Genomic DNA, 24,863 nt, shown 5'->3' on the forward strand with positions numbered 1-24,863 from the left:
CATTGTTTCATTAATCTCTCACATATAAAATGTGTGAATTCAATGTTAATAACCTATGGAGAAAATGGAATTAAAAATTGAAGTGTTAATTTGAAGTACTAATGCCTTTGAATGATATAACTGCCTCTAAGGGAGCAGCTTCTTTGAATAACACCATTGTTTTTTTTCACATCATCCTGTATTGTTAGGGGTTCAGTCATTCCCTAGTTCAGTATGTTTGTTTCCATGTAGAAAGAGCTCCACTAGGATTACGCTCTTGGCCTCTCTACAGCCCCTCACTCACTGATCCTCGTGGGAGGAGGGAGGAATTCTCTTTGATATTTTCAAGAAGAGTCTACTGGGTAGCTCTTTTCTCTTACTCATGTAGGTGAAGCTGGCTAAAGGCAGCACATGTTCTTTGCCATGAGGTAAAAGCAGAGGGCTGCCCAGTATGATGGGTAGGTGAGTCTGTTTAAGTCTGTAATTTAATATTACAAAGGTCACCTTCCACAGATATAAGCCATATCGTCCAATATGTAATAAAGATGATATTGTTATCTCCATTTGCCTTTACCTTTTGTTTTATGTCTCATTTGAATCAGAACTTGGTCCCCTTCAAATCCTAATGTTGGTTGTGGGAATACATGAGATTAATCCTGTCCAGCTCAGAGTTGTAACTAATATATGGAATACAACTTGAAAACTTACTTATTCCCTTCTGGTTTCTCAAATGCAGTGTCTGTTGTACCCTCCACAACAGAATCATCTGGAGCATTTGTTAAAAATTCTTATTTCTGGGCCCCAATCCAGACCTACTGAATTTCTGAGAGTAAGGGTCAAAGAACTGATTATCTTTAACAAGCACCCAAAATGGTTATTAATTTTAAATTGCTTTTTAATTATATAAGGAAAGAAAGTATGTTGTTTTCTTTTTAAATTTTTTTTAATTTTATTGGAATATAGTTGATTTACAATGTTGTGTTCGTTTCAGGTATACAGCAAAGTGATTCAGTTATACATATACTCATTCTTTTTTAGATTCTTTCCTGTTATAGGTTATCACAGAATATTGAATAGAGTTCCCTGTGCTGTACAGTAGGTCCTTATTGGTTATCTATCTTATATATAGTAATTTGTATATAGTAGTGTGTGTATGTTAACCCCAAGCTCTTGATTTATCCCTCTCTCCCATGTTTCCCCTTTGGTAACCATAAGTTTGTTTTCAGTATCTGTTAAGTCTGTTTCTGTTTTGTAAATAAGTTCCTTTGTATCATTTTAAAAATTAGATTCCACATATAAGTGATATCATATGATATTTGTCTTTCTCTGTCTGACTTATTTCACTTAGTATGATAATCTCTAGGTCCATCCATGTTGCCGCGAATGGCATTACTTCATTCTTTTTCATGACTGAGTAATATTCCATTGTATATATGTACCACATCTTCTTCATCCATTCCTCTGTCAATGGGAAAGTATATTGTTTTCAAAGTACCACTCCTGTCTTCTCTCCAGATATCAATATGTCACATTTTCCACCTTGTGTCCTAACCAAGTTAATGACCATTTTTTACTTTAACATGGATCCTTGCAGGCTTTTTCATTGATTTTACATACTATATGTGTATGACCAAGATAGTATTTGCTAGGTTTTTCTACTGTAGAGTTACATCATTTCCCCCTTTCCATATTATACTCTTTTGAAGTGACTCACTAAGTCCAGCCCACATTCAAGGGTTGGGGAGGGAGTGGTTAAGCTCCATCCCCTTGGAGGGGAGGGGGTACCATCTACAAAAAGTGCTCAGAAGGAAGGTTTGTCTCTTCTCTCCTACTTATTTATTTAGTCCATCATTTATCTGTATCAGTATGGACTCCTGTATATTTATTTTACACTTTGGGTTACAATCCAGTACTATGTTATTTATTTTATTACTCAAATTGTTCCAGCTTTGCCACTGGGAGCTCTTTTAGGTTGGTTCCTCTGTCTCTTTGACAAGCCATCATCATTTGCTTCCTGAGCACATCTTTGAGACACTACAAGATACTCTAGACTCATTTTGTGTTTTCCCCCTTTTGCTTTTATATTTGATAAATTTCTTTATATATTTTAGATGATTTTTCTTTATATATTATAGATGGGTGCTGTATGTATATATATATATATATATATATATATATATTTGAAAGTGTTTTTCCCAGTTCTTTGCTTGTCATATAATTTTGATAGAATCACAATTATGCACATTTTAAGGGGTTTTTTTGTTTGTGTAAGAAGACCTTTTTTATCCCTTTGGTCATAGAAACATGCTTATATGTTCTTCTAGTAAATTGACAGTCTTGCTTTTACTTTTTCATGTTTAACCCATCTGGAATTTATCTTTGCATATGACATGAAGAAAAGATAACCCTTTATTGTTTTCCACACAGATAGACAATTACCCTAACATTGTTCTCCACTATTTGGGATTGTCACTTCTGTCATTTGCCACATTCAGTCTCTTTTCTTCTCCCTTGATCTGCTTGTCTGTTCCTTCATCAGTATCACACAGTTTCAATTACTGTAGCTTTGTTATATGTCTTGATTTCTGTTTGGCCATGGAGTGTCTTAAGTCCTCTAGGTTTGAAAAAAACACTGATCTAATGCAGGGTTTCTCAGCCTCAGCACTATTGACATTTTGGGCCAGGTAACTCTATGCTGTGGGGGCCTTCCTGTACATAAGATGTTTGGAAGCGTTCCTGGCCACTAAGCACTAGATGCCAGTATCATACTCCCCCCAAAGTGGCAATCAAAACTGTCTCCAGATGTTACCAAGTGTTTTCTGGGGAGTGGGGTCAAACTTACCCCCAGCTGAGAGACACGGTGGCCTAATTGAGGGACTAATGTGATGGACAAGACTCTTAAAGGACCTACTGTAGATTAAGATTTTCCTGGGTATGGTGATTCTGGGGACACTGGAGAATTGCACTTCCGTGTCTCCTGGAAATTAGGCTTGGATATATAATTTACTTGGCAAATGAAATAGAAGTAAACATGATACATGTCCCCATTGAGGAGAAGTACCTAAAAGCCAATGTGCACATTTCCGTGTTTTCTCTCTCTCCTCTGTCATGGAGAGATTGGAAGCATGTGTTATATGTCAATGCATCTTCCAGTGTCGTAGCACCCCTACTAAGCCAAGTTGACTGTAGTGTAAACTAGAAATGAACTTAATATTTTAAGCCAATGGGATATTTGGATTTTTGTTTTCAAGCATAATTCAGTCCATCCTGACTGATATACTAGAGTCTGAGCAATAAGAGAAATATGGTGCTGCTACTATACCCTGACTAAACTAGAAAATTATGTCTCTCTTTCTGTGTGTCTTCTGTGCCTCAATTCTGGGGAAAAGTATGAGCAAAAAACTGTCTAGGTAAGTGAGGTTGGCAGAAACTTTTGTTCTTCTTTGTTTGTGCTTCCAGATACCAGTTAAGGAACTGGAAACTAAAAATTTTGGTGATGTGGAGCGAGGGTCCTATTCGAATCTCCATTAGAAGCCAAAGCACAGGTTTTCCTGTATCCATTTCATGGTTTCACTTCTGCAAAGGAGCTTCATATAATTGGATGGTCCTTAAAATATTTTATCCCTAGGAAACTCTCAGAAGAAAACAAAGCAGGGTCAAAGGAAAACAGACAAAGGCCTTCCTAATTTCAGGGGGAAAAAAATCAACAGAGAACTGCATTTAGACTTGAAATTCAGTCTAAACTTGGGCTTGCTTTTACCAGTACTTGCTGTTATCAGTACTTCTAAAAACATTTCATGATGTAGTCATTCATTGTATCAAATCTGAGACCTTGCTTAACGGCCATTTTTCTCCAAGTCTAGGAGATTAAATCACATTCAACAAAACAGTATAATGACCTCTTCAGGTTATTTTCTGGTAGGAGTTTACAGTGTTTCACCATGTTCTCTGCAGAGACCTTCATACAGTCATCAAAGTCTTGCAGACTAGAGTATTTATATTTAAATGTTCTGTATTCTCTGCAAATCATTCCCAATGCCAGTGACACAAAGTCTAAGGAATTACTTTATGGAGACTTTGGATCATTCAAAGAGCCTCCAGCTCTCCACATACCCTTTGGAGCCAATTCCCTGGAACGGAAACTCTAATTTTCTAAATTGGTAGGTGTGCACCATTACTCACCACGCAAATTTATTGCCTAAGAAAGTGGAAACAAGTGTAATTGGCATATGCCAGGTAGAACTCCAGCAGGTGTACAGCTCTCCTGTCCAGCTACATAAACTCATCTCCCTTCAGTTCTTTGGCACCCATTTGCCAGAGACTCCTTATTCATGTCACAATCATTTGCAACCCAGTTCCAAGGGAACCTGCCAGGCAATGTCATTCTCACTTTAAATGACTTTGGTCAACAAATGAACTCAGTTCTATTGTAGAAGGCTTAATGGTATTAAAATTCCAGTTGCTTGAATGTCAGCATTGGCACTTTTGATCACTAATATTGAATAGGTTCTTCATGGATCAAACCATTGGAAGCATTTGTACCCAGGAGCAAGGCAACTACTTTGAAGTTGTTCCTTGAGTGTTATGGACAACAAAAATGATTTTAATAACAGGAAAGAGTCAAAAAGCTGTCTTTCCGGACTGCCCCAACGCAAAAGTGCTTGGCCCATAGCTGGCTCTCAGGAACCTTCAAGTGGAACACCCAGCTCAGGCCGACATCTTTGATGGACAAAACAGAGACTTGGTGGTTTACAAAAGTATCTGTACTGAGAAAGTGAGTAGTCAAAGTTCCAAATATGCTTTTCTGGAGTGTTTCATACCATTATTTAAAATAAGCCTTCTGTTGCTCTTTTAAATGACGGCATGGAATATCTTCAGTAGGAAGTGTGGAAATGTGACTGGGCATACTTTTATTACAGTAATTATGATGATAGTAGCAAATCTATGGCATGCTTACTATGTGCCAAGCACCGTATGCTAAATGTTTTCCTGGATTAACCATGATGGGCTCAATGAAAGCAAGACATAGCACCCTGTCCCCAGTAGCTGCAGACACATTGTGCTTGGTACTTGGAAGTGTTTCATAAGTACTTGTTGAATGAATAAATTACTACAGAATCCCATTTAGCCTCATTCTATCACCAATTTACCTATAAGGAAATTAGGCTCAAAGGTCACAGCTCTGCAATTGTTGTAGGAGTATGATTGGAATGCAGGTTGTCCATCCATAAAGCCTATGCTCTTGACCCCTATATGGTGTCCATCTAACCTTTCAATTTTAACCTGCAGAAGAACATAGAAAATTCAGGAAAGGCAACTTCATAAGGATTCACTGATTCCTAGGTTTCCCCACCTTATTCCACTAATTATAGAGGGGCCAGTATAAATCTCGTTCCCTTGCCCATTCAGGAAATAAACCTAAGTGCAGGGTAAATAAAGAATGTCATGTCTGGGAAACTAGGACGTGAGGGATTAGAAAATCATAGACATCTTGTGCAACTTTGGAGAGATTTTATTTGTAGTATCACACCAATTATACAGGTCTTTCTATTCACATAAAGGACTCATGTAATCACTGACTCTTACAACTGACCTCTTCTTGGAAGATGACAAAGAATTCATTGTACAGGGCTTTATTAGACAATTACAACAGGTGAAAACTTCTGCATTCCTTTTTCATTATGTCTTTGGCACTTCTGGGAACAGGAAAGGCGCTGAGTTGCTTACATACCTGACCAGTGCCATGCAACTTTGAGCCGGCCAGGATAGCTGCTCTTGGGCAAAGCAGTAGCGAAGAATGCCTCCATTGTCAAGCCTGCAGCTGCCTTGCTGAAAGGTAAAGAGGAGGGGAGATTCTAATGCACCCTACATTCCTTGGACCATCACATCAAACCACACGTGGCATGAAAAAGTGCAGATTTCAATTTAGGTAATGTACACGCCATTGAAGGTTAGCAGAGGACCATGACCAGGCCAATTCATCTTCAGTAGATTAATGTCTGGGTTAGGCAGGTATGTCATAAAACATGGCCAATGCAGGGAGACACACCAGGCTTGCCTCCTCTAATGCACTGCAATGCTGGCCTGTAAGAGAGCTTTGATACTTGTAGAGCTATTGCTTTTAAACCTTGCCTCTGACCCAGATAATGTCAGAATGTCTGAATGCCTGTGATCCTCTTGTTCCACAAGAGCATCCCTAATGTAATGCAAATGCACATTGTAGGGGAAATTCCAGCTGAGAAAATGAGGCCTTATATTTCTAAAACCATATACATGTCAATAGCCCATTATTCTCCTGTTTTAAATGTAATTGCAGCCCAGTTTTGAATGAATTCCTGAAATAATAAAATACATTGAGTAGCAGTCCCTGACTCTTGCAGTTATTTTATGCCTGCTCTTCCTCCCGCTGTCCCTCCCCAGCCTCAAGAAGCAAGCAGAAGTTGTGGAGAAGGAAGGGGAGGAGAGAGAAAAGTGGAAGTCAGGTCCCTTGCCTTGAATGTGTTATCAGAACACTATGTGCAAAGAAAATAGGCCGCATTACAACATTGGTGCCTCTAAACCATTTATATAAATGTATCGTGCATGGTCCAGTTTTGCATGACAAATCATTTCCAGGCAATTAAGAATACTTATAATTGTTTTCTTTGGTAGGAACTTCCTTCAATTTCCAATTTTCCTTTAAAGCTAATGTTTCCTGTAAAGCCTCAACAGCAATCACTTGGAAAGAACCCTTCAGAATGGCTTTCTTTCTTAGTCATGGGAGCTGTCTTGCCTCCTCTTGATAAATGTAACATGTGTGTAGTACAACCTTTATCACCAGAACCAGTGGATTTAAAGAGACCATTATTTCATTTGACTGCCCTCCTCTCTACCCTGTCCACCGACTTCCCACCATCTCCTTTTCTCAGGAATTGTCTGAAAAATACTTCTTATATGGTTAAAGGTAACAGAAGTTAATTTTACAGCTGGGAGACTCATAGTGATCCTCCTAATGTTCTCTCTTTACAAGGTAATTGAGACCACTTCTCATTTTAATAAGTAAAATTAAGATGTCTTGACTTCCTGGAACACAGGTGTGAAACTTACCAGAAAGATTCCCCAAAATAGCAAGTGGGACCATTTTAGAAAATGAAATGGAGTGTTATTCAGTGTATCCTGCACGTTTGTAGGAATTCTGACTTCTCAATTCCTTTTAACTTTCAAAAGAGCAGTGAAATATGATTTTTTAACCTTAAAAAGTTCTTGAACTCAACTGTTCCTTTACCTGTGGGTTAATTTTTACAAGGGGAAGATCACTGTGGTCCAAATTCTTCCCACGATTTCCTAGAGGAAAACACTTTTGGGTGATCCCTGTGGTTCTTTGGCCCAAAGTTTTCAAATCTGTTTTCTATTCTTTGAGTCCCTGAGTTGCATGATGAAGTGTATCACCCTCTGGCAGAAAGAGTCTATTAAGTTTATCATTTTGAATGCTTTTTACTACATGTAACAAAATACTCAACCAAAAGTTGCTTAAAATAGAAGACACTTATTGCTTCCAGAACAAGAAGCCCAGAGAAGGTGATTCCTGAGTTGTGTTGGGATTTAATGATATCCCTAAGGGCTCTGGTCTTCCCAAGCTTCTGCTCTGCACTTCCACCATTAGGTGATGAGATCTCCCTTGATGGTTGCCGATGTACGAATCATCAGAGTTTTTTGAAACCACATTCCGAACAGAAGAGGGGAATAGGAGTGATGGCTGAAGAAAAAAAGCCTTTCTTCTTCATACTTCTGATATCACCCCATCGGCCAAAACTGGCTCCTATATCCACATCCATAGCAATAACTGGCAGAGGGGAAGGAGTTACCTATGATTTACGTATGACAACAGGAGGAGCCTCCTGGGACAGAGCACCTGGCTATGAAACAAAACTGTTTTTTTTTTTTTCCTTTAATAAGAAAGAAAGGTGGAATGGTAGACACCTTATAATATTTGTCGCGTTAAGGGACAAAAGGAGTAAAGTACTATGTCTTCTTCCAATTAGCCATTTTGATTCTTACTGTTAAATTCACTGCCCTTTCAGGTAGATGCAGAGACTCTTAATCAGATTGAAAAAACCTTGAGAATGCAATCTGGTTAACAGGCATTTCAGTCTTCAGTCAGAATCAACTTTCTGCTCCATTGGGGGGAAAAAATCTATAAAATACTTGCGTTAAGTAAGACACTGGTTTGTTTTCTCTGGACCTGTTTGGCATTGCAAATCACAAATTGCCTTGGAAAACTAGTTAAAGTTGGTTGTATAGAACTTTGATTATATGTTTCAATAGAAATGATCAAAAATTATGATTGGTCTTCTAGCCAGCCCCCCAAACTCTATACCTCCCAGGAGATCCCTGGGGTATACTGCTGACTCTACCCCTGCACTTACATCTTAATTGGTTCCTGAACGATAGTTACACGTTAAGCAGCTATAAGTCTTGGGTCACCTGTAAAAAGTGCTTGGAATTTACCCCCAAATTCTGGTGCTATGCCAAACAATTTATGTCCTAAAGCAATCAAATCAATCCTTTGCTATAGTTAAAACGTATTTCTTTGATGTCTCAGTGAGCTCATCCTTAAGTATTTGAAAGAGATGCAGTGCCCTTCCTGCAATTGTCACTTGGCTCAGAGCCATGTGGATTTGCTGCTTCTGATCGTGTAATCCACATAATCAAAAGTTTTTCCACCTCAAGAGTCAGCCTGTTCCATTTTATTATTCCATGTTGATTGCATCAGCCTAGGAACAATGGATGCCATGTGGCACCCCTTGCTTTGGTAGCACTCTTTAGTGGTCAAAAATATGAGTTTTATTTGTTTCTTTGGGGGCCTTATTTATTTTACATAGTTTTAAAATAAAGGTTGAAAGTTTTAAGGATATTTACAAGTTCCTTTTTATCATGAACAAAATCCTGATTGTATAATGGAATGCTTTGAGAATCTGTTAGAAAGCTTTGGCTACCAGTTAATAGGCATCTTTTAACTTCTTCGGGGTTATTGTTCCCTATCATAAAAGAGCTCTAAAGAAAGCCCAGAACTAATATCACGGGCATTCAGTGCGTGTGAATTTCTTCTCTCTTTCTGCTTCAATTTCACCAGTTCTGTCCTCCGGTTCACAGTAAAGAAGTGGAGTATGATGAGAGTGGAGGATGAAGCGTCGCCAAGGAAAAGGAAAGGGGTTGGAGAAGAGGGGAATCCTCATGGGGACAGAAGGGAGAATAGGGTGGCATTTCCTGGTAGCTAGAGGTTGTAAAATTATATTGTTAGCAAGTAGGGTGGGGACTGCCCATCGTGGAGTCCTCAAACATTATTTAGTGAGGTGTTACCGAGAACCTTGGAGCTTTCATCTTTCTTTAAGCTATATCACAGATTGTATTCATAGAAATTCCATCTCTTATCTGTTTCTCATCAAGCTGAATTTCTGTCAATGTTTGTAATCCTAAGGATAGACAAAACTCAGCTTAGCTTCACTTTAGTCTGAAGGGGGAATTATTTTTTGCAGGTAAAAAGTCTCTTTAGGTCTTTAAGTCTATAGTAGTTGATTAGTCCCTGAAGTAGAGAAAATTAAATTTTGTGGTTGAGACCCAGCGTACTTGGATGGTTTCATAATACAGTGGCCACCGTCCAATGGCTGACAACCAAGAGCTAAGGTGCACTCTGTACTTTACTCCCTCATGCAACACCTGAAAATCCTGGGGTGAGTCAAGCAGCAAGTTAATGCTCAGACAACCCTCACCTGCAAACCATGCACAGTATAAGGAACTCATTTTAATGGTTTTTGGCTGAAGTCATAGGGGATAGGAATACAAAGAATGGCCATGATGGAATCCTGGGAAGTGCTGAAAGCCCCTTAGTTTGTGGTATGTTTTTCCCCTTTCCAGTTTCTTGTTACCTTAACTGTGCTTAAAAGACAGTGATTTTTTTTTTCTTCCAAATTCCAGGCTGTACAAAGGCCAAATTGAACACTGAATAGCAAAAAAAATAAAATAAATCTTCTGAATAGTTGTATATATGAAGGGACTCTTTTGGAGAGCAGCATTTGGAATTTAAATGTGTCTGTGGAGCCCCTCTGGTCTTAGGCAGAGATTCCTTTGCAATGGACAATCCAGTGATTCATGACTCCACATATTGTCAAGTTGATGAGAAAAACCAAATAGGCAAAAATACCACTTGCAAACAGATCTTGGATTTTTTTCTAAGTCAAATCTGAATCTTTTTTACAGATACTAAAACGTTTGGTTTGATGCTATGTGCTTGTGTTCCCAAAGAAATCCCTGGAGAAAAGTCTTGGTATTTTAATTTGTTTATAATGGGTGTGGGTAGCGGGTTAGGGACAGAGATTGAAAATAACAATCCAAAAACAACAGAGATGGAGGATGTGGATATGTATTCATTTCCTATTATTGATGTAACGAATTACCACACACTGAGTGGCTTACAATGACACAAAGGTATTATCTGACAGTTCTGGAGGTCAGAAGTCCTAAAGTCAAGGTATTGGCAGGGTTGCATTTCTTCTGGAGGCTCCATGCCCTTGCCTCTCCCAGCTTCTAGAGGCTGTATTCCTTGACTCACGACCCCTTCCTTCATCTTCAAAGCACATCACTCTGACTTCTGCTCACACCTTCTTTCCCTCTGATTTTGACACTCCTGCCTTTTTCTTATATGGACCCTTGTGATTACATTGGGGCCACCTGGATAATCAAGCACACTATTCCCATCTCAAGATCCTTAATCACACCACCAAAACCCTCTCCTTTTTTTTTTTCCCATATGAGGTAACACATTTGGAAGTTCTGGGAATTAGAATGCAGACATCTCTGGGGGCCATTATTCAGCTACCACAGGATGTTTTAAGCTAAACTTTCTAATTAAATTGCTGATTCTGGGATGTGTGATATAAATTCCTTTTCAACAAGGGATGGGGTGTGTGCTGTCTCTATACCACTGTGAGAATTCTTTTCTAAAACTCAGTTCTGAGATGAGAGTGGTTTTGCTACCAGTTCAAAAAACTTTAAGAGCTTCCCATAATGTAAAATAAAATGCAGATATGTGCTTAGCAAACCATTCATCCAAAGTTTTTCCCATATGGTCCCAACTCCATGCTATTATTTCCATTTAAACTGCTCACTCACCCAGTGGTGCATTTTCTTCCCCGTGAACCCTAAGCTACTCCCTCAGCCAAGTCTTCCACTATGTGATCAACATGCAACCCATTCTACAAGAACTATTTTGTATCCCATCAACCTCCGTAAAGTGTTTCCAGATACAGCTAAATTTGGAATGATCATTATTAAAATAAGAAATCCAAAGGTTTTTCAATGACAAAGAGATTTCATATGCATGATGTCATTTGTTTTCAAAGCCTCTTAAGATTAATTTACTTCATTTCCAGATGAAGAATCTTAGTCTCAAAGAAGTTAGATTGCTTGGTGAAACCTGGGACCTCTGAAGCCATCTCTCCCCTTGATCTTTTCCTTCAAACTTTGTTTCTTTGTCATCATATTTGCTGCAGACTGTTTTGTATCACAGTTGTTTGTACTTGTCTGTTCATTTCTGCCATTCTGTAGGCTCTGAGAGCAGGAGCCGTGTCTTTCAGTTTTGTATTCCATTTAGACTCCAAGAAAAAGAACTATCATTTATTGAGTGCTTATTGTATACCAAGCACTTTTAACTTTTTTATATTATTTGTACCTCACAATTACTTTGTGAAAGCAGTGTTATTATTTTCATTTGATAAATTAGGGCATTGGAGGTTAGAAAAATTTCATAAATTTCTCACGGATGCACAGCAGCTCGGCCTGATTCTCAAGCACACATTCTCTCCATGTGCCCTGCTGCATACACACTCAATACATTTTTGTTGAAGGGAAACAAATATCAGTATAGTGTAACTATTGTGAAATATCTTTCCCTCAGAGAAATAGTAAGGTAAATGTGGAATATGCCTTAAGGTGAAGTTCCAGGAATACTTTCTGAATGCCAAAAACCACAGGAAGAAGGAGAACTTTGTGAGTCCACCTTATATTTCGAGGCCATCGAACTATCCTCCCCTATCAGAAAACTGACATTTGAAGCCAAAGCTTGCTTAAGAGGCATGATTTTTTACCCTTTGGTACATAAAAAGTACCTTACACTCAGTTAGCCAGGAGAAGTGATTTCAGTTTTATTTCTGGACAATTGAGTAACACTTTGGTATGTGATTCACTGCCAAGTGGACGCCGTTGTTTTCACACAGCTGTAGTTAGGGATGGTGAGAGCTATTTACTGGGAAAATGATAATGCAAGTGGATGTTGTACTGAACCCAAGGGCAAGATCATTTCTGTTGTACTGTTTCACAGGATTGCAATTAGAGTCTGTTTGGTCAGCTTACTGGTAGAGCCTATGTGTTTGATGCTAACTCACAGGATAAAGTTATAGAAAAAAAAAAGTTTACATTTTAAATTAATTCAAATGGGGTAAAGGTTCAGACCCAGTCAATTCATATTTTTCAGATTCATAGTATACTTTTCAACCATATAGAATGTATTCTTTCCTTTGGACTTATTTAACTGAAATGTTCATACTTTGACTCAGTAATCTCATTCCTGGGAATGTACACGAAGGAAATGTTTTAACATAAGAAAAGAAGCAATAGGCCTATTTTTGCAATATTATTTGAAATCACGAAACACTGGAAAAAACCTAAATGTCCAGCAGTCAATGAATGCCTAACAAATTATGGCACATCCTCTTAAGGGAATCATTATGCTGCAATCAAATCATAATTATGAAGGTTATTCAATTTACAAAACCGTGTAGCAATATGGGAAATGCTGATGATGCACAAGTCAGTGAAGAACTAGATTGCAAGTTTAGCCAAGGTGTCTCATTTTATGGTTTGGGATGCAATTCACATACCTTTGTCAGGTGCCTCTGGCCAGTAATGTCATAAAGTCCAGGCTCGGCCACCAAGTCCTCAGCTCTCTCCTCATAGGATAACCAGAGATTCCCAAACGTATTCCAGTGACTAAGATATGGGAGAAGTCTGTTCTACTTCAGTCATCCCTCCTTGTGCTCCCGAAGCTGAAGGTGACTGCCTTCTGAATATAACACAGTCTTTTCTGGCCATGTCCAAATGAAAGTAGCTGAGGGGAAGCATCCTGCTCCAGTAGACGTCAGAGGCACCAAGGTGATGTTTACTCTTCCATCACATGTGACAGTGGGAACTCCCCATCAAAATGAACAGAGCCCTTGGTCTCCAAATGCTGTGCATTATCTCACCCACCCATGCCCACAGGACATGAAGATGCCCCAGAGTAGTGGACTCAGGAAGGTTTCTGGTGTCAATTCCTTCATAATCCAGTGTTGATGGAGAAAGGGGCTATAGTGCAATCGTGGCTGACTTGGAGAAAAGCCTCCTGGAAACCATGGAGCCAAACTGTCTCCAGGAGAAAATGGAGGCTATGGGAACCAGTGCTGCTTCTAAAGCAGAGATGATTGAGAATTGCTGAATACCGAGGAAACTCTGAGACATCCAGGTGGCAGGGAGGTAAATACTGTTCTCAGGATATAGCTTCATTCCCCTGCTCCGGTTCTGACCATGAAATCCCCATTGGAGCCCTCTTCTAATCATAGCACGTTCTTCAGTGGAAGTCTAATCCCTATGTAATGCTCACCTAGGAGAAGTCATCATTAGGAGCCTGAGCCCCAGGTATGCAAGTCCGTTGCACATTCAGCTCTTTGTTCACATACACAGGCAGTCCCTTCCTGTGGAACAAGACTGAAACAGGACGAGTTCCTCCCTAATGTAGAACCAGTGTACCCCTTCTGCTCTCCATCTTTGCTCAGACCAGGAAGACTTTTGGTTTCAGCTCTCTTATACTTCTCATCTGTCTCTACCCTCACGGAAACAAGATTTTAGGAACATACAGTCTTTAGGCCTTGGTTGTAGCTAACTTAACCCACCTGATAGAGCTCCCTTTCTCCAAATCTCTGGAGACAGATGTATAGCACAGAATTAAAGTCTAGAAAAACCAAGAAATCACCGATTTTACAACTCACCCAATGTTTAAATCTTCCAACTTGATCCAGAAGCCACTTCAAGGGAGCAAAAGGGAAGAAGAAGGAGGAGAAGAAGAAGAAGAAGGAAATGAGAAGGGGGTCTCTGCTACGCAAATTATGAGCGACTCCATGGAGGGAAAAAAGAAATTCTCCACCTGGAGCAACTCCACTGTCAGCCTTAGTGGATGCAGGAATTCTGCCTCCTCCACACACCCCAGAAAAAATTCTGAGAAAAAGAGTTTTATTACTTCAAAATAATTCTGAAATCCTCTGGTCTGTAGTATGCTTGTACATCGTCATTACATATTTATGTATGTATTAAATTATGGCATCCAAAACAGAACGACATCACAACGTGACCCATTAAAAAAAATAGCGGCCCTATGGGTAATACCCTCAATACTTGACTCAGAGGGAGTTTTTTGCTTTGTTTTTTTCTTCTTGTTAGTTTGTCATTGGTTTGCAGCCACAAAACTTGTCTTCCTACCCCTGTATGGAACAGTTATTGAATGAAACCGCCCCCTGGGAAGAGGTGTAAATGTGTATGAAGCAGTGCCTTTTAGCTTAGAGCACACCTCAGAAGGGCCTCAGCTGTGAACCTTCAGCAGGAATGCTCACAGTGGCTGGAAAATAGGAGTCTTAATCCCAGAAGGGGCCTTGAAACACAGTATGTCCTATAGTTCACACCTCGCAGCCCTTAGGTCCCTTAGTTTCATAAAATAAATTTGCTCCGTCTGGGACCAGCTCTTCCAGGATTCTAGTTGGTCTCTTTTACTGGGGAAACTTACAGGAAAAGGAGAGTGAACTAACTGGGCCTGATCCTCAGCTTTTTCTGTCCTCCAGCTACAGGAGATGAGAGCCTCTTTACATGCTACCAAAGTGCTCTGGTTTTCACAATTAGCCTTGAATTGGTGGTAAAGTACTCATAAGCATTTATCATACTTTTTCCAATGCATTAATTGTTCCACGTGAGAGCTATCTAATTTCTTAGTTGTTATAAGAACTACCCTCTCCTGTCCTCACATACTTAAGGTTGAATGCCAGTGATGTTGCACCAGCCAATGTATTTCCTCCCCTCCCAGTTCAGCACTGGTGAAAGTTTTAAGGATTCTACTGCTACCATATCCCTGGAGCTATCAATATTGCATCTATGTCCAGTGGTCAAGTCCTCATTGCTAGCCAGACAGACATAGATACAACTTCAAAATCACATTTGGCGCCTGCTTTTAAGGACTACTCCTGGCACTGCTGAAGCTTGGGAGCCCTAGGAAATAGACTCTAAGATGGAGATTTATATGCAAGAAGTTAATTGAGGAATGCTCTTGGTAGTAACAGCTGTCAGGAAGTCGGGGAAGCAGGGCTGGGCATAGGAACAAGTTGAACCATGATGCAGTTCCAACAGGGAATGCTGAAGTGGGGATGATCCTTCAGAGAGGTCCCAAACTGAGGCAACTGTAGCCCCACATGAGCAGTCATTGGATGTGGGCTTCCTCTCTTCCTGAAGAGAGGAAGCATAACTTTTAACAGCCCCCTTCAGCAGAGAGCAAAGCTTAGGGAACTTCTCAGTTGTGAGACATTAGCCATCCCTCCTAGAAGCTGGTGAAATGAGGGGCTTCATTCTTGTTGGGGGGATTCCAGTGGTATATAACAGTATCTACTATAGCATCCATCTCATTCTTGCACTTTTCTACAAGGATGTCATCAGTGACTGAAATCACTGGTGATCTCCACTTAAAAGGATGGAGATTGAGAGTTTGGGATTGACATGTACACACTGCTATACTTAAAATAGATAACCAGCAAGGACCTTACATAAATAAATAAATAAATGGACAGAGAGATGGTAGTCTAGTGAAGAGCATTGAAAACACTGTCAAATAGTCACATGAAGATAGAGAAGTTTCAGAAAACAAGACTCAAAAATCATATTTATGAAGAATGCTTATTCCAGCACTCTAAGAGGAGTTAATGGTCACCAGAGCCTTGAAGGGTTCTACCACTAAAATTAGTAACCAGTTCCTCATCATCACCCTAAGAAAACAAAAGATATTGAAGTATCAGGAACTTCAACCCAAGAAATAGGAAAAATTCCAAATAATGAAGATTGGATAACGTCACATTTAATACTAGGAGAGATTATTGAATATTTTGGAGATATTGAAAAATTAAGTCTATTTTCATTTGTGTGTTTGTACTATTACATAATAGCTACCATCTACTGAGTGCCTACTCAGTAAATTGAATGAGATATTAGCCTAGGCATTTAATTATACCATTTTAATTTATATCCTCTTCCTGCATTTTGCACATGTGATTTAATTCCCACACACTCTAGGATATGTATTAAAATGCTTCCTCTGTTGGATATAGGAGCATATTATAGAATTAAGTAAAAATAAAAAGCTTTGGGGCTTCCCTGGTGGAGCAGTGGTTAAGAATCCACCTGCTAATTCAGGGGACATGGGTTCGAGCCCTGGTCCGGGAGGATCCCACATGCCGTGGAGCAACTAAGCCTGTGTGCCACAACTGCTGAGCCTGCGTTCTAGAGCCTGTGAGCCACAACTACTGAGCCCATGTGCCACAACTGCTGAAGCCCATGCACCTAGAGCCCGTGCTCTGCAACAGGAGAGGCCACCGCAATGAGAAGCCCGCGCACCGCAGCAAAGAGTGGCCCCCACTCACCTCAGCTAGAGAGAGCCTGTGCACAGCAGTGAAGACCCAATGCATCCAAAAATTAAAATGAGATGAAAAGACAGCCCTCAGAATTGGAGAAAATATTTGCAAACGAATCAACATACAAAGGATTAATCTCCAAAATATATAAACAGCTCATGCAGCTCAGTATTAAAAAAACAGACAACCCAATCAAAAAATGGGCAGAAGACCTAAATAGACATTTCTCCAAAGAAGACATACAGATGGCCAAGAAGCACAAGAAAAGCTGCTCAACATCACTAATTATTAGAGAAATGCAAATCAAAACTACAATGAGGTATCACCTCACACTGTTTAGAATGGGCATATCAGAAAATCTACAAACAACAAATGCTGGAGAGGGTGTGGAGAAAAGGGAACCCTTTTGCACTGTTGGTGGGAGTGTAAATTGCTACAGCCACTATGGAGGACAGTATGGAGGTTCCTTAAAAAACTAAAAGTAGAATTACCATATGATCCAACAATCTCACTACTGGGCATATATCCAGAGAAAACCATAATTCAAAAAGACACATGCACCCCAGTGTTCATTGCCGCACTATTTACAATAGCCGGGTCATGGAAGCAACCTAAATGCTGATGGACAGACAAAAGGATAAAGAAGATGTGGTACATATATACAATGGAATATTACTCAGCCATATAAATGAACAAGATTGGGTCATTTGTAGAGATGTAGATGGATCTAGAGACTGTCATACAGAGTGAAATAAGTCAGAAAGAGAAAAACAAGTATTGTATATTAACGTATATATGTGGAACCTAGAAAAATGGTACAGATGAACTGTTTTGCAGGGCAGAAATAGAGATACAGATGTAGAGAACAAACATATGGACACCAAGGGGGGAAAGTGGTGGTGGTGGTGGGGTGGTGTGATGAACTGGGAGATTGAGACTGACATATATACACTAATATGTATAAAATGGATAACTGATAAGAACCTGATGTATAAAAAAGTAAATAAAATTCAAAAAAGAAAAACATAGAGGAGTGAGTCCTAATGACTAGTCATGCATGCATAAATAATAAATAGCAACAGGCTCAAGGATGGGCACTTGACCCTAGCCAGACCATTGTAAACTCATTCTGGCACAAATTCCGGATTTTCTTTGTCATCTGAGTCTAGCTATGCCTGAAGTTAGGCCAGTGATAATTAGTGAACAAGGGTCCTCCTGACGACTGTACCACGATTGCTTTGTGGACACTCATGCTGTAAATTTTGCTTCTTTTGCCTTCTAGAATTGATTACCATCTAAAAGAATAATTTCTATGCTTTCCATTTCGTGCATTTTTCAAACTCTCAACCACATCTGAAGGTTCCTTTTACACAGGTGGTTTGCATACTGGTTGAACGACTACATGATTCCCACTTAAGATGTGCTTGTTCTGAATAAAGAATCTTCTTAACCTCTTAAGAATTTATCCAGCATAATTAGATACACCCTGATTCATCCAAATGCTATCCAAAGGCTAAATATCTGTGGTTTTAATTGAAAAAGCTCGTTAACTTTAAATACAGCTAAAGTTATTGAGGGGAAAAAAATCTCAGTAGAAATCCTCTATTGGATTGTCTAGTTAACTAAAAGGGAAAGGTTTGTATATTCTAAACCAATTAATCTTGACGTTGTTTCCACCATTTCACTGACTTTGGATCGGAGTCTAAGTACTTTGAGAAAAAAGCGTATGCAGGCATGCTGGTTGAATTCTACTTACTTGCTAGATATTCAGCAGACTTTAATATTTTAAACTAAATCACCTCTCTGGGTAACCAAACAGTAGATGAGGGGAAATTCCTCGTCATAGAATCCTTCCAGCTAATAAATGAGGAAGAAATGACATAACTAGAATATTACTGTACCGTAACCCCTCATGAATTTGTGCTTGTAGACTTTATCAATAGCTCGTTGCATCACTAGCAACCGAAAGGAAGCACTCAACACCACTGTAGTAGTCTTGCTAAAAAATGTGAGCCTGAATCTGATCAAGCCTCTAGAGCAGGGTTTCTCAGTCTCACCACTCACTTTGGGCCAGATCACTCTTCGTTGTGTGGGAGACGTCTCCACAACATTCTCCTGAAATTCTCAGATCTTTAGTAGCATCTCTGGTTTCTACTTACCAGATGCCAGTATCATCCCTGTGTTAGGAAAACCAGAAATGTCTCAAGACATTGCCAAATGTCTCCTGGAATGGGGTGTGTGGCAGGGCAGGAGAGGGAGGAAATCACCCTCTGTTGAGGGTCACTGCTCTAGATTCAACTACCAATTTACAAGAAATATATAGGATAACCAGACCCTGAGTAATTATTAAAGACAAATAGCTTTTCTGCTTGCTTGCAAGGGAGAAAAATGGAAGGGAAATCCGTAGATTTAAAATTGATTTAAGAGATATATAAACTAATTGCAAAGTGGACCTTATTTGGATCTTGATTAAAACAGACTTTACAGTAAAAATAATAAATAAGTCATTTGAATACTGACTGACTCTGGGTATTTTAAAGAATCATTGTTAATATTTAACTGTTCAGATGCTGCAGTTATGTTTTTTAAAAAAGAGTGTTCATCTCTTAAAGATACATGTAGAAATATTCAGAGATACAATGAGATGATATCTAGGGTTTGCTTCAAAATAGTCTAGGAGTGGGATAAAGTGGCAGGTGGGAGAATCAATTTAGCCACACAGATTGACCATGAGTATATAATTTTAAAATATGGGTGATGGATACTTGAGTGATACTGAGACAATCCTGCTTATATTAGTAAAAATCTAAAAAACTCCATGACAAAAGTACAAAATAAAGCGAATTATTTCTAGGAAAGGTGGTTTCTTTTGAGAAAGAGCTGTACAGAACATTTATAAGAACAAGAAAAAATTATCTGTATAATATTCATAGCCCTTAGAGGAAAAAACAGCTCTAAAAATGTTTTTTTTATCTTTAAGACCAGTTTTTTTAAAGTGGGCGGGAAATGCCTTCATTGTACTGGAATGACCCCTCTTGCATGGGGGAACACCTGCAAAAATATCAAATATTGTAAACTCGTTTAACCAGATAGTCCTTAGGGCCAAACATATTTTAACTTTCTCACAATGTTAAAACCATTGTTTAATTAATTCAGCTAAAAGTTTTTCTCATCAAATTTCCATCTCTCCTGTACAAATTCACGAGATAATTCTTAAATTTTCTTTTTTTGTCCTTGTGTAAATGCATATCTTGGCACTATCACCACCACAGCAGTCAGTCAGCAGCATCTGAATTGCTCCCAAGTGATCTTGCTTGCAGACTCTTCCCTCACCAGTTCTTCATGCGCAAAGTCACGTTTAAAAGCACAGACCTTACTATACCACCTCCTTACTTAAACACCCCAGTGTCTTCCAGATTCATCCACATTCATTCTTACACCCTCAGTGTGGTAGTCATAGCTCGCTATGAGCTAGACGGTGGATATTTCTAATCATTACTCACTGTATTAAATCTGACGCCCTTACAGCACATTCACACAAAAACCCTAGGCTCCAGGGCTTCCCCTTTCATTGAATCCACTCTACAGGTCCTTTCCTACTTAAGTTTATTCATTCTGTACCTATAGTCCCATCGCTCCCACTTTTATCTTGTTTTTTCACATGTATATCGCAATGGTTGACCAATGACCAACTATTCTATAAATCATTACCCATTATTACCAGTTGGGATGAATCAATCTCCTACATTCCCATTCCTCTGTACTTGTTCCACTAGTAGTCAGTGCCTCAGTCACTTTGGATTAAAGTATATTTATACAGGTTTGCCACTGCACTGAGATTTCCAGGAAGACAGAAACCATATTTTCTCTAACTTTCATGGTTATGGCAACTGGTTACATACATGTGGCACAAAATTTTTGCTGAGTTAAGTACAGTGATGTTTGGACTCCAGAAAGTAACTAAATCTATCACCCAAAGTAGAAATGCAGGCAAAAGGATCACAGAATTCAGAATGGTCAGTTTGAAAGAAATAGTAGAGCAGAAATCCTTGTGAGATGATCTAATCACCAGAGGAGGGAGAAAGCATACAGGATGAGTTTAGAGGTTCAGGATGAGGTTTGGTTCTTAAATCCTGAAATTCTTACCTCTCAAAGAAGCCTCACCTACAAATAACTGGAACAGAACTGGCACTGGAATGCTCCCTTATGAATAGCTGGATAAGCACAGATATTCTTTGTCTTAGCCCAGTTTCTCTAGAAAACAGAAGCTGACGCAAGAGTTCAGTGCTAGTGCTTTACTGAGAATTAAATTATTTGGAGCAAAGCAGCCAAAGTGAGAAAAAAGAAGTGAGGCAGAGATGCATGAGAGGTAAATACAAGATGACCCTGCTCCACGTGGCTACTTGGACACCTCTGGATAAGCTATAGAGCTTAGGAACAGTATCTAGGGTGGGGATGGAAAGGGAATTGTTCTGCCTCTTTCTTCCCATATACTGTTCCCACTGGGCAAACTTTGTCCCAGGTTATGTCACCTGGCTACTTCCACAGCTTCGGGGGAAGCCATATTCCATACCTTATGGAGCCGTGGTTCTTCATTTGAGTCTAGAAGTGGTAAGATGAGCTAATATTTAAAATATTATGATCCTTCCTGTTAGTAACACATGGTTCCATGGTCTCTTCAGTTTGACCAATCAGATGAGCAACTCCTCCTACACCAGAGAACACAGGTGAAAGGCCTAAGCATGGGGAAAGTGTAGGGGTACAGTCCTCATTTCTAGCAGTCAGAATTTCCCAGAAGTTTCTAGTGGTGGTAAGAATACTAGCAGTCTCTCTGATGAGTCAGTCAAGACTGAGTTGGGGATGGTACTGAATTAAGATCAGCTTTGGCACATTCCCCCAACCCTTCTTCCAGAACCAGGCAAATATTACTCTACTTTCTGGTTATGTAAACTTGCCTGTTCCAGATATATCATATAAATAGAATCATGCAATATGTGTCTTTGGTGAATGGTACATTTTACTGAGCATAATGTTTTCAAGGTTCATTCATGTTGTAGTATATGTTAGTATTTCATTTCTCTTTATTGCTGAATAATATCCCATTGTATCAATATATGATACTTTATCCATTCATCAGTTTGTTGATATTGAGTAGTTTCTACTTTTTGGCCATTATGAATAACACTGCTATGAACATCCATGTACAAGTATTTGTGTTAACATATATTTGCATATGTATACACTTAGTAGTAGAATTGCTTGGTCATCTAGTAATTTAATTTTTTGAGGTACTGCCAGGCTGTTTTCCAAAGCTGCTACACCATTTTACATTCCAACAGCAATGTATAAGTGTTCCAAATTCTCCGTATCCTCAGTACTACTTGTTATTATCTGTCTTTTTTTATTATAGCCAGTCTAGTGAGTTTTATAAATTGAAATCTCAGTGTGGTTTTGATTTACATTTCCCTGATTACTAAAGATGTTAAGTATCTTTTCATGAGTGTATTGGCTGTTTGTATATCTTCTTTGGAGAAATGTCTATTCAGATCCTTTGCCCAGTTTTCAATTCAGTGAGAGTTTGTTATATATTCTAGATACAAGTGTCTTATCAGATATATGATTTGCAAATACTTTCTCCCATTCTTTTTGCTTTCTTGATGACGTCCTTTGAAGCGCAAAAGTTTTTAAATTTTGATAAAGTCAAATTTATTCTTTCTTGTTGTTGTTGCTTGTACTTTTGGTGTCATATCTAGGAAAACATTGCCTGATCCAAAATGTATGCCTATGCTTTCTTCTAAGAATTGTATAATTTTAACTCTTACATTTAGGCCTTTGATTCATTTTGAGTAGATTTTTGTATATAATTTGAGGTAGGAGTCCAACTTCATTCTTTTACATGTGGATACCCAGTTATCTCAAGTTACCATTTGTTGAAAAGACTTCTTTCCCTATTGAATTGTATTAGCACTCTAATCAAAAATTAAATAACCATAAATGTTAGAGATACTTTCTGGACTCCTAATTCTCTTTCATTAATCCATAATATTTTTCTTTCTGCCGTGTCACACAGTCAAGATTCCTGTAGACTTAAAGTAAGTTTTGAAATTGGGAAGTGTGAGTGCTCCAACTGTATTCTTCTTTCTCAAGATTGTTTTGGCTGTTCTGGATTCTTTTCATGTTCATATGAACTTTAGAATCAGCTTGTCAACTTCTGCAGGGAAAACAACAAGGATTTTGATAGGGATTGCACTGAATTTGTGGACCAATTTGGAGAGTATTATCATCTTAACAATTTAGATCTTCCAATCCATGAACATGGGATATCTTTCCATTTGTTTACATCTTCTTAAATTTTTTAAGGAAGATTTTGTAGTTTTCAGATTATGAGTTTTACATTTCTCTTGTTAAATTTATTCCTAATTCCAAACTCTTTTTATTAATAACAAACTTCCTAACATCTGCTTTTTAGTTTGTTTTTATTTTTTATCTCTCTCAGTCTAATCTCTGCATTTTGGTATGGCAATATGCAAAGCAATTAAACCAGTAGTAACATATTTAATCCTCTTCAGAACCCATGAAGGCTGCACTGCAGAATTGGTGTGGTAGTAGAAAAAGCCTGAGCTTTCAAGTTCAGTTTTCTACTTTTCTCCCATTCTTAACTGTATCATCTTGGATTAGTTATTTAATTTCTGAGCCTCATTTTTTATCAGTGAAAATAAAAATAGCTAATGTTTTTAATATCTTTATTATATTCTAAGCATTCTTCTGTTTTACACATAGTAAATAATTTAATTCCTCACAACAACTCAGTGAAGCAGGTACTAAAAGTTATATTTCATAGATGAGGACACTTACTCTCCAGTTGGCTGAGTTATCTGTGCAGTCACATTGTAGATGGTGCAACCATGAATCAGACAGAGGCAGTTTGGCCTCTGTGGCCATTCTGTTAACCACAGTAGCATATTAATTCCTTCCTCATTGGTAGCAAAGGAAATTAAATATGAAAAAAATGCATAATATCCCTGACTCATGATAGGCATTGTATAAAAGCTGTTCTTTATTAGATAAAATTTTTCCCAATTAATGATGGAAGACTGTTTATCTTTTTATTGAATATAAATGAGTAGATTATCTTTATTTGTGTCAAGATAATGAATATAGAGGTAAATTAATAATGAAACCAACAAAATGTAGGCTTCATGTTCCCTCACTTACACTAGCTCCTTACACTATCTGATTTGTAAACTTACAAACTTTTTAAAGAAGTTCCATCAAATTGTATAAGCTTTAGATTCCAACAAAAGGTTGGTCTGATCGTGAATATATATTATAAAGAGAACTAGTGGATAACCCAGAGATTTCTCATTTGAAAAAGTAAAGGTGGGGCATCATCTACAACTAATATGATGGTGGTGGTGATGATGGTGATGGAGAGGAAGAAGAAAAAGGAGGAAGAGGAGGAGGAAGAAGAGAGGAGAAAGGAGTGGGGAGGTGGAACTGGAGAAGGGAAAGAGAATATTTAGGGAAAGAATAGAGTTTAGTTTTAGATTTGTTCAGTTATGGGTGTGAGAGGAACAGTCAGAGAGAGATGTCCTATTATAGGGGTGACAGAACAAAGGTATAAATATGGGAACCATTAGTAAGGATGACAGTTAAAGCCACAGTTATGAAATCTATCACCTCAATGCTACCTCAGGAAAATATGTAGCATTAGGTCAATGGTTCTCAGCTAGAGGAAAATTTGCCCCCCAGGTACCTGGGGATGCTACTGGCATCTAGTGGGCAGGAGACAGAGATGTTTCTAAACATCCTACAATGAAAAGGATAGTCCTCCATGACAAAGAATTACCCGGCCCAAAATGTCAATAGTGTGGAGATTGAAAAATCCTACATTAGATGAAGGCCAAGGGGTTGGACCAAAGCAGAGACTGAAGGAAATATTGTTGAGAAAGGGATGAGGAGAACCAGGGTTTCTGCAGGCAGAGAGGGACAGAATGCATTCTGAAAAGACTATACAGAAATACAGGAAGTACAAAATGCCTTTGATTATTCACCTTTTTTAGGTCACCCCAAAATAGTCCACCATACTTTCCTGTCAGTGGTATCCACCATTTTCCCTCTGCAACTGTCTCATCAGGGTGATGATTCTCAGAT

The 24,863-nt window shown here is 38.7% G+C and overlaps 1 protein-coding gene across 2 annotated transcripts in view; it reads left to right on the forward strand.

The window, feature by feature from the left end:
* The window catches only part of MPDZ (multiple PDZ domain crumbs cell polarity complex component), a 558,334-nt gene that overhangs the window by 138,807 nt on the left and 394,664 nt on the right, over positions 1-24,863 (forward strand). The window lies entirely within an intron of this gene.

This window comes from Delphinapterus leucas, chromosome 6 (assembly GCF_059928025.1).
Source record: "Delphinapterus leucas isolate spDelLeu-1000000601 "Yukka" chromosome 6, BTC_Dleu_Yukka2, whole genome shotgun sequence".
In the NCBI taxonomy this organism is placed as follows: Eukaryota; Metazoa; Chordata; class Mammalia; order Artiodactyla; family Monodontidae; genus Delphinapterus; species Delphinapterus leucas.